Consider the following 10,101-nt stretch of genomic DNA (forward strand, 5'->3'; position numbering starts at 1 on the left):
TCACGACTCTTTATTATTAGCAAATTGAAATACAGAGTGGCTCTCCAATTTTCTATGACAAAGAAGTTGATTCAGGTTTATATCCTTAGCAGAGGCACTAAGAAAAATCAAATCTCTATGGAGATGGCTTTAAGAAAAGGTAAAATAGTTAAAAGAATTAGCTGATACTAAATGAAACAGTTGTCATTTTAACAATTAAAAGCTTTTTTAAATAGACAAGACATCCATGGTCAATGTAGACTGAGTCATATATTTCTACTGGGCTTGTCAAAAGCAAACAGTTACAGTGTATAAAATGACAACATACAAATGAAAGGATATCCATTCAAATTATACACATGAATATGCTCAAAGTTAGGAACGTTGACAGAGAGCATCACTATTCATTGTATGAGCTACATAGTGAATTTTAAATGTTCAAATCTAAATGATGCTGTGCCCTCTTAAATTTTCCCTGTCTCCTTTAAACCCACATGATGTCATCATTCTTAAGCACAGCAAAACAAATTTAAGTTACAAAAGATATTTGGTGTGTCCAACCCAAAGACATCACCTCTACAATTCCCCCTAGCACAATTCCAACTGAAGCCATCATTCCTGAAGAACCAGACCACAAGACTTCAAATTGACTTCCCTAGTGAGAGAAACTAAATCACTTTTTCATGAGCATTTGAACAACAAAAAGTTGTTCTCAAAAAAAAAAAAAGAACAAGCATAGCACGATGTCTCTGCCAGCAAGTGAGAAATGGTAACGTGTCTGAATTTTCATCCAGAGCAATCAAAATCCTACCACAGAAAAGTCCAAAAGCTTAGCAATTAAGGAATGAAGCTTTTATTTTCCTACAAAATTCGGGAGTCTTGACAGACAAAAGCAACTGGCTATTCCGAATGTTAACAATCCAAAAGCGTCAAACAATCGAGGACTTCATTAGCACCGAAATTACTCTGCAGAAACTATTAAGATCTCCCCCTCCCCACTTCGTTTACAAATTCATTCCCACCCTCCACCGTTTCCTTTCACAATTCTCACCAGAAGGCTTCCACAGTCACAACGTGGACTGCTGTCTCCACCAAGGAGATCCCCAGTTCCCACTTCGCAGGGGGAACACTCAAAAAGCTATGGGGGTAGGAAAGGCTACTTGTGTTTTATTTTTTAGGCCAATTCCAAAATTGTCCCTTTTGCAGCTACGGCTTCAGCGATGCTGGCCCCTCGCCGCAGCCCCAAATTTGGAGGGCACAGGATTCGGGCTTCTCTCGAAAGGCGTTCAAGATTCGATGGCGTTAAAAGATGACCTGACATCCCTACAGCCATCCTCTCCCAGGTCACACACCCCTTCGTGGCCCCGGTGAAGGGATGAGAACCGCCCTGCTTGAAGAGAGGGGCCGGGTTCACTCCCATCCCAATGGCTGGCGGGGAAGGGGCTCTCCTCCTCCTTGCCTAACCCAGGGAGGTCGAGGATGACGACAGCAAAGGGTCCAGTCCAGCCGGCACCGACCACCGCGCAGGATGCAGGGCCTGCGCGGGACCCCGGGCGCCCACTCCCCGCTCCGGGCCCGTGGCATAAAGGGCAGGAGGCGCCAGCTCCCCGCCGCGGCCGGGGATGGGGAGAGACCTCACCTGGCCCAGCCCGCGCCACGCTCTCAGGTTAGCTCCGCTGACGACAGCGGCGAGGGAGCCGGGGCAGGACCAGAGCAGAGGCGCTGAGCCTCAGGCCGCGCTTGCCGCACTAAGGGATCCTCACAGCTGGCCGGACCCCGAGCCGCCTGGAGCCGCCATCTTCCTCCACTCAACCGCCGCCGCCGGGGTCTGCTCTGGCCTGGAGAAGACAGCGCGGAGCGCGCATGCGCCGGAGCCCGGCGCGGAGAACGCGCGCGCACACACGTCGGCTCGACGCGCCCGAGCGGGGCGGCCTGGAGGCGGTGTCATTTTGGGAAGGGGCGTGGTCCCGGCTAGAGGTTCTCCCCACCGTGGGATGCCGCCCTGGTGGAGCGCATCTAGAGTGAGAAGTCGTCGCGCTTCTCTGTCCTTCTTCTTCCAGACAATAAAGGCTACTCCAGATCTGCATCCACCCTCCTTCTCAGTGCCTGGGGCAACTGGCTGGAGACTGATAGAAGTTTGTCCAGGTATTGACTCATTTGTACCCTTGATACAAATGAGCACTGGGGTAGACTGTTGTGGAAGTTGGAAGTGCTCCTGGATGTTAACTGAAAGAGGGAAATCCAGTTCCTTGGCTGTGCAAGCGAAATCTCCCTTAATTATTACAACTACTGTATGTCTTGGTACTAGCTTCATTTTTTCAGATGAAGAAACAGGTGCAGAGAAGTATCAGTCATTTTCCCAAGGCCACACACCTTAGAGCAGGCGAGGATTTGAACTCACGACTTATCTGGTTCTAAAGCTCTTGTACTTTCTACTATCACTATCGCCAGGCCAGAAGCGAGATCCAGCAAAAGTCCCCTTCCAAAGGAGCAATCTGATGTGTAGGTGAGAACTTTCATGAACCTGTGGAACAGCATGTGGTCTAAGGAAATGCCAGAGATACAAAGGCCAAGGGCTTCCGTCTTCATCCCTTGCACCAAAAACCAAAGAAACCTTGAGGTGTCAGCCTACCACCCTGGGATAAAATGGACCTCCTGGGATCTCTCTTGGGACACCAGGCTGGATCAGAACCCGAGTCCTCTCTGTTGAGCACACTTAAGTCATCCTCACTCTAGAAATCACTAGATCTGTGCTCCTTAAACTTGAATAATGCAGAGACACCCTGGGAATACATTCAAGGAATCCCAGTATGAGAAACACTGATTTAATAAACTCAAGTCTTTCAATTAGGAAATGTCACTGCAAAAGAAAAACTTGGCAATTACAATTGATTAAAAAATATATTAAAATTATGTCATTAAAAACCCCAAGCTTAGGCCTGACCTGTGGTGGCGCAGTGGATAAAGCGTCGACCTGGAATGCTGAGGTTGCCGGTTCAAAACCCTAGGCTTACCCGGTCAAGGCACATATGGGAGTTGATGCTTCCTGCTCCTCCCCCCTTCTCTCTCTCTCTCTGTGTCTCTCTTCTCTAAAATGAATAAATAAATTAAAATTTTTTTTAAAAAGTCTGACCTGGGGTGACGCAGTGGATAAAGCATTGACCTGGAATGCTGAGGTTGCCGGTTCAAAACCCTGGGCTTGCCTGGTCAAGGCACATATGGGAGTTGAAGCTTCCTGCTCCTCCCTCCCTTTCTCTCTCTCTCTCTTTCTCTTTCTCTCTCTCTCTCTCTCTCTCTCTCTCTCTCTCTCTCTCTCCCTCTCCCTCTCCCTCCCTCCCTCCCCTCCAAAATGAATAAATTTTAAAAAATGAAAAAAAACAAAACAAGCTTAGGCCCTGGCTGGTTGGCTCAGTGGTAGAGCATCAGCCCAGCATGTGGAAGTCCCAGATTTGATTCCCAGTCAGGGCACACAAGAGAAGTGCCCATCTGCTTCTCCACCCTTCCCCCTGTCCTTCCTCTCTATCTCTCTCTTCCCCTCCCGCAGCCAAGGCTCCATTGGAGCAAAGCTGGCTCTGGCGCTGAGGATGGCTCCATGGCCTCGGCCTCAGGCGCTAGAAGGGCTCAGGCCTCAGCAGAGCAATGCCCCCAGAAGGGCCGAGCATCTGCCCCTAGTGGGCATGCCGGGTCGGGTGGATCCTGGTCAGGCTCATGCAGGAGTCTCTCTGCCTCCCCCACCCCGCTTCTCACTTCGAAAAAATGGAAAAAAACAAAACAAAAAACACCCAAGCTTAAAAATTGTCACAGAATTTATAAACAATCCCGCCACCCCCGTATTGGTTTTAGGGCCCATCTTAGACCCTACTACAGACTTTTTCTAAAGTTCCCTAGGAATTCTGATCCCAGTTAGGTTTGGAACTGCTGGGTCATGTTAGAACAGGTTCAAATATAGAAGCGTCCTGAATCTCGCTCAAAACAGCAGGGATTTTTCTGTTTTGTTCACTACTTTATCACCTACTGTAGAGATTGGCACACAGTAGGGACTCACTAAATATTTGATGGATGAAATGGGAATTTGACAACTAAGAGGGCACAGTCAGTCAAATATTTAGTGAGCACATACAATGTTCCAAACCAAGTGATATGTGATAAATAAAACTAACAAAATCCATACCCTCATGAAGGGCCCCTCTAATCTACTGGGAGAAGTAAACAGTAAACAAGTAAATAAGACATATGAAATTATAAATTGTGATAAGCATACAAGTATTATTATTAAAGTAAAATTAATAATAGAGTTGATGTTTATTATGTTCTCTTATGTGCCAAACACTGCTAAGTAAATGCCATCATTGTGCTTATTTTGCAGATGCTAAAACTGAGGCACATAAGGATTAAGTAGTTCAACCCAGGATCACAAGCAGGGTTTGAACCCAGGTGGTCTAACCCAGGTGGCCTATGCTCTTGAACTCTATATAATGTTGCTTCTGACAAACAGGAAGTGATAAGATTGAGGTCAGTTTATATATGGGCTGGAATATCAGGAGGAAAGCTGGATATTACCTACTAGGTGGTGAGATTTGGAGATAAGGATATGTGATGAACATAATGTTTTATAATAATCTTTTTGCAGGGTGAAGGCTTACTGGGACACAACTGGAGAGGAGGGAACAAGGGATGAGGCTAGAATGAAAGGGCTGTCAATTCTCTCATACATGTAAACAAAAGGTTAGTTTCCCTCCATAGTCAATGTCAATCAGTTATGGAAATTAATTTCTTTCTTTTTTTAAAGTTTATTTTGTGACAGAGACAGAGATAGAGCCTGAGAGAGGGACAGATAGGGACAGACAGACAGGAAGGGAGAGAGATGAGAACCATCAATTCTTCGTTGCAGCTCCTTAGTTTTCACTGATTGCTTTCTCATATGTGCCTTGACCTGGGGGGGGGGGGCTATAGTAGAGCGATGACCCCTTGCTCAAGCCAGTGACCATGGGGTCATGTCTATGATCCCACACTCAAGCCAGCGACTCCATGCTCAAGCTGGTGAGCCCGTGCTCAAGCTGGTGACCTCGGGGTTTCAAATCTGGGCCCGTTGTGTCCTACTCCAATGCTCTATCCACTACGCCACCACCTGGTCAGGCTAATTACTTATTTATGTACTTATTTAGAATAAGTAAGCTATGATCAAGTGTCGACCTAAAATGCTGAGTTTGACAGTTCAAAACCCTGGGCTTGCCCAATCAAGGCACACATGGGAGTTGATGCTTCTGGCTCCTCCCACCCCTTCTCTCTCTCTCTCTCTCTCTCTCTCTTTCTCCTTTAAATGAATAAATAGCCTGACCTGTGGTGGCGCAGTGGGATAAAGCGTTGACCTGGAACACTGAGGTTGCTGGTTCGAAACCCTGGGCTTGCCTGGTCAAGGCACATATGGGAGTTGATGCTTCCTGCTCCTCCCCCTTCTCTCTCTCTCTCCCCTCTCTCTAAAAATCAATTAAAAATCAATAAATAAAATATTTAAATGAATAAATAAATAAAAATAATAATTTAAAAATAAATAAATAAAAGTGCATATTTTAAAAAAGAATAAGTAAGCTATGCATATAGAACAACATTCAAAAGATACAAAAGCACATCTAATAAAAATTAAGAATATCCTGCCAGTCCCTTAGCTACTTGGTAAACTTCTTTCCTTCACCAAGGTGACTACTGTTACAAATTCCTGATATCTTTCCAGACATGTATACACAAACACATATATACACATATAAATAAATAAACCTGAAATAACAGTAAGTACCCTGACTGGGATGGAACCCATAACCTTGGCATATTGCAGCAACACTCTGACCAACTGAGCTACCCACTGGGGTTATATATATTTTAGCAAGAGGGACACACAGAGAGACAGACAGACAGGAAGGGAGAGAAAAGCATCAATTCTTTGCAGCACCTTAGTTGTTCATCAATTGCTTTCTCCTCTGTGCCAAGACTGGGGAGCAACAGCTGACCCAGTGATCCCTAGCTCAAGCCAGTGACCATCGGATCATGTCTATGATCCCATGCTGAAGCCAGTGATCCTGCACTAAAGCTGGCAATCTTGAGGTTTCCAACCTGGGTTCTCTGCGTACCTGGTTGACGCTCTCTATGTACTGTGCCACCACCTGGTCAGGCTGAAAATATTTCAGTCTTCTATCTAGTGACAGACATTTAATTTGTTTCTCTTCTTTTGTGACTATAAACAAAGTAGCAGTGAATATTCCTGTACTTTTCTTATGTATATAAGCAACTATATCTACAGGGAAATTTACTAGAAATGTAATTACTGGGTCAAAAGCCACTTGCATGTAAATATTAGTAAGTTGCCATTTATTTCTTAACCCAATTGTTCACATAGTCTCAGTTGATACATCAGATGGAAACTTTTCTTGCTATGAGCTTTGCTCTTATATTCCCATCACATGTCAGAGTGTTTTATGTGATGTATCAAAGGTGCCTGTTGTTTTGAGTGCAAGTGTCTAAGTCCCAAACATGAACAATATTATCAAACATATTTCACAAGAAAAAGAAGCTCATGCTTTAAAGCAGGGGTCGGGAACCTTTTTGGCTGCGAGAGCCATGAACGCCACATATTTTAAAATGTAATTCCATGAGAGCCATGCAACGACCCGTGTAATAAAAATTTGGTGTTGTCCTGGAGGACAGCTGTGATTGGCTCCAGCCACTCACAATCATGAACATGAGCGGTAGGAAATGAATGGATTGTAATACATGAGAATGTTATATATATATATTTTTTTTTTAATTTATTTTTTTTTCCCCTGAAGCTGGAAACGGGGAGAGACAGTCAGACAGACTCCCGCATGCACCCGACAGGGATCCACCCGACAGGGATCCACCCAGCATGCCCACCAGGGGCGACGCTCTGCCCACCAGGGGGCGATGCTCTGCCCATCCTGGGCGTCGCTATGTCAGGACCAGAGCCACTCTAGTGCCTGAGGCAGAGGCCACAGAGCCATCCCCAGCGCCCGGGCCATCTTTGCTCCAATGGAGCCTTAGCTGCGGGAGGGGAAGAGAGAGACAGAGAGGAAGGAGAGGGGGAGGGGTGGAGAAGCAGATGGGCGCTTCTCCTGTATGCCCTGGCCGGGAATCGAACCCGGGACTTCTGCACGCCAGGCCGACGCTCTACCATTGAGACAACCGGCCAGGGCCTGTTTTATATTTTTAACGTTATTATTATTTTTATTAAAGATTTGTCTGCGAGACAGATGCAGCCATCAAAAGAGCCACATCTGGCCTGACCTGTGGTGGCGCAGTGGATAAAATGTCAACCTGGAAATGCTGAGGTTGCCAGTTCGAAACCCTAGGCCTGTCTGGTCAAGGCACATATTGGAGTTGATGCTTCCTGCTCCTCCGCCCTTCTCTCTCTCTCTCTCCTCTCTAAAATGAATAAATAAAAATTAAAAAAAAAAAAAAGAGCCACATCTGGTTCGCGAGCCATAGGTTCCCGACCCCTGCTTTAGAGTCTCTGCTACTGCCTCAATTTGGGGGGCTTTTCCCCTAAGAAAAAAACCTCCACCACTTCCTCAATTGCGAAGCTTATTTAGTCCCATCCCCTCATTCTACAGATGTGGAAGGGACTTGCACAAGGTCAGAAGGGGCCTATATGATTAACTAAGGCTGGCCTCCAGATTGTACATTTAGTGGAATAAATCTTATTTCCTTTGTAGTATCCTCAGATGACCTCCAAGATCTCTCTCTTTCTGGTCTCCTAGAAAATTCAGTCTCAGGAATGCCCAACTAATTCTTTTGTTAAGGCTCTTTGCCAAACGTAACAAAATTGTAACAAGCGGTCTCCCTCTCCTGGTAACATGCTGTAATGACAAAGCCTAAAATGATGGCATGTCCGTTGCATTTACGAAAAACTAATCACATCTCAAGAGTAAGACTTAGGTCAGGGGTCCCCAAACATTTTACACAGGGGGCCAATTCACTGTCCCTCAGACCGTTGGAGGGCCGGACTATAAAAGAAACTATGAACAAATCCCTATGCACACTGCACATATCTTATTTTAAAGTAAAAAAACAAAATGGGAACAAATACAATATTTAAAATAAAGAACAAGTAAATTTAAATCAACAAACTGACCAGTATTTCAATGGGAACTATGCTCCTCTCACTGACCACCAATGAAAGAGGTGCCCCTTCCAGAAATGCAGCGGGGGGGCGGATAAATGGCCTCAGGGGGCCGCATGCGGCCCGCAGGCCGTAGTTTGGGGACTCCTGACTTAGGTGATAGTCTTCACCACCTTGCCTTTGCCAAAGCTCAATCAGAATAATTAATTTAAAACAATGGTTCACAGGAGAATGTATTCAAAGTAAATATAGTTCCAGAGAGTGAACAAGACGAAGTCTTTTATCTTTGAAGATGGTCAGGCTGATAACAGTATTAGCTGTATTTTAGACATAGAAAGTTTGAACTGCTAGTGGAATGTTCATTGGAGATGCCATTGAGAAGTCTATCTGTATAAATCAGAAACACCAGGTCAGTTCAGGGCTGGAAATCAAATTTGGGAGTCTTCAGCATACAGTGAGTGGTTTACACCATGAAATCATAAAACCAGGGAATTAGTAAGCATGTCACTTTCACGTCTTCTATTTTTTTCTTTTCTTTTTTTTCTTTGTATTTTTCTGAAGCTGGAAACAGGGAGGCAGTCAGACAGACTCCCGCATGCGCCCAACCGGGATCCACCAGGCACGCCCACCAGGGGGTGATGCTCTGCCCATCCGGGGCGTCGCTCTGTCGCGACCAGAGCCACTCTAGCGCCCGAGGCAGAGGCCAGGGAACCATCCCCAGTGCCTGGGCCATCCCTGCTCCAATGGAGCCTCGGCTGCGGGAGAAGAAGAGAGAGACAGAGAGGAAGGAGAGGGGGAGGGGTGGAGAAGCAGATGGGCGCTTCTCCTGTGTGCCGTGGCCGGGAATCAAACCCGGGACTCCCACACACCAGGCCGACGCTCTACCACTGAGCCAACCGGCCAGGGCCTGTTTTTTTCTTTTTTCTTTTTTTATGTATGCATTTTTTTTTTTTTAGCAGAGGCAGAGATAGACAGGGACAGACAGACAGGAATGGAGAGAGATGAGAAGCATCAATCATCAGTTTCTCGTTGCGCGTTGCGACTTCTTAGTTGTTCATTGATTGCTTTCTCACATGTGCCTTGACCGTGGGCCTTCAGCAGACCGAGTAACCCCCTGCTGGAGCCAGCGACCTTGGGTCCAAGCTGGTGAGCTCTTTGCTCAAGCCAGATGAGCCCGCGCTCAAGCTGGTGACCTCAGGGTCATGAACCTGGGTCCTTCCTCATCCCAGTCCGTCGCGCTATCCACTGCACCACCATCTGGTCAGGCTTCTTTTTTTAGCGAGAGAGATAGAGAGAGGGACAGATAGGGATAGACAGGCAGGAAAGAAGAGAGATGAGGAGCATCAATTCTCTGATGCCGCACCTTAGTTGTTCATTGATTGCTTTCTCATATGTGCCTTGACCTGGGGCTTGACAGTAGAGAGAGTGAGCCCTTGCTCAATCAAGCTAGTGACCTTGGGCTCAAGTCAGCAAGCTTGGGCTTCAAGCCAGTAACCTTTGAGCTCAAGCCAGTGACCATGGGGTCATGGCCATGATCCCGTGCTCAAGCTGAATGAGATCCCATGCTCAAGCTGGGGTTTTGAACCTGGGTCATCTGCATTCCAAGCTGATGCTCTATCCACTGCGCCACCACCTGGTCAGGCTCACTTTTATTTCTAAATAAAGACTAGAGACATTTAATACATGACAGCAATTCCTTTCTTTCTTTCTTTTTTTTTTTTTGTATTTTTCCAGAGTTAGAGGTGGGGAGGCATGCGCTCTATTGGGATCCACCTGGCTGGCATGCCCACCAGGGGGCGATACTCTGCCCATCTGAGCCATTGCTCCGTTGTGGCCGGAGCAAATCTAGAGCCTGAGGCCGAGACCATAGAACCGTCCTCAGCACTGGGGTCGAGTTTGCTCCAGTAGAGCCTTGGCTGTGGAAGGGGAAGAGAGAGATAGAGAGGAGTAGAGGGGGAAGAGTGGAGAAGCAGATGGACGCTTCTCCTGTG

At 46.5% G+C, this 10,101-nt stretch overlaps 1 protein-coding gene across 1 annotated transcript in view; it reads right to left on the bottom strand.

Moving 5' to 3' along the window:
- The window catches only part of FBXO42 (F-box protein 42), an 81,020-nt gene extending 79,187 nt beyond the window's left edge, over positions 1–1,833 (bottom strand). Inside the window, exon 1 of the mRNA XM_066375182.1 lies at positions 1,619–1,833. The gene's annotated coding sequence lies outside the window, so the exon portion shown is untranslated. The remainder of the gene's footprint in view (positions 1–1,618) is intronic.
- Positions 1,834–10,101: the final 8,268 nt, after the last annotated feature.

The sequence above is a fragment of the Saccopteryx leptura genome, chromosome 3 (assembly GCF_036850995.1).
Source record: "Saccopteryx leptura isolate mSacLep1 chromosome 3, mSacLep1_pri_phased_curated, whole genome shotgun sequence".
Taxonomy (NCBI): domain Eukaryota; kingdom Metazoa; phylum Chordata; class Mammalia; order Chiroptera; family Emballonuridae; genus Saccopteryx; species Saccopteryx leptura.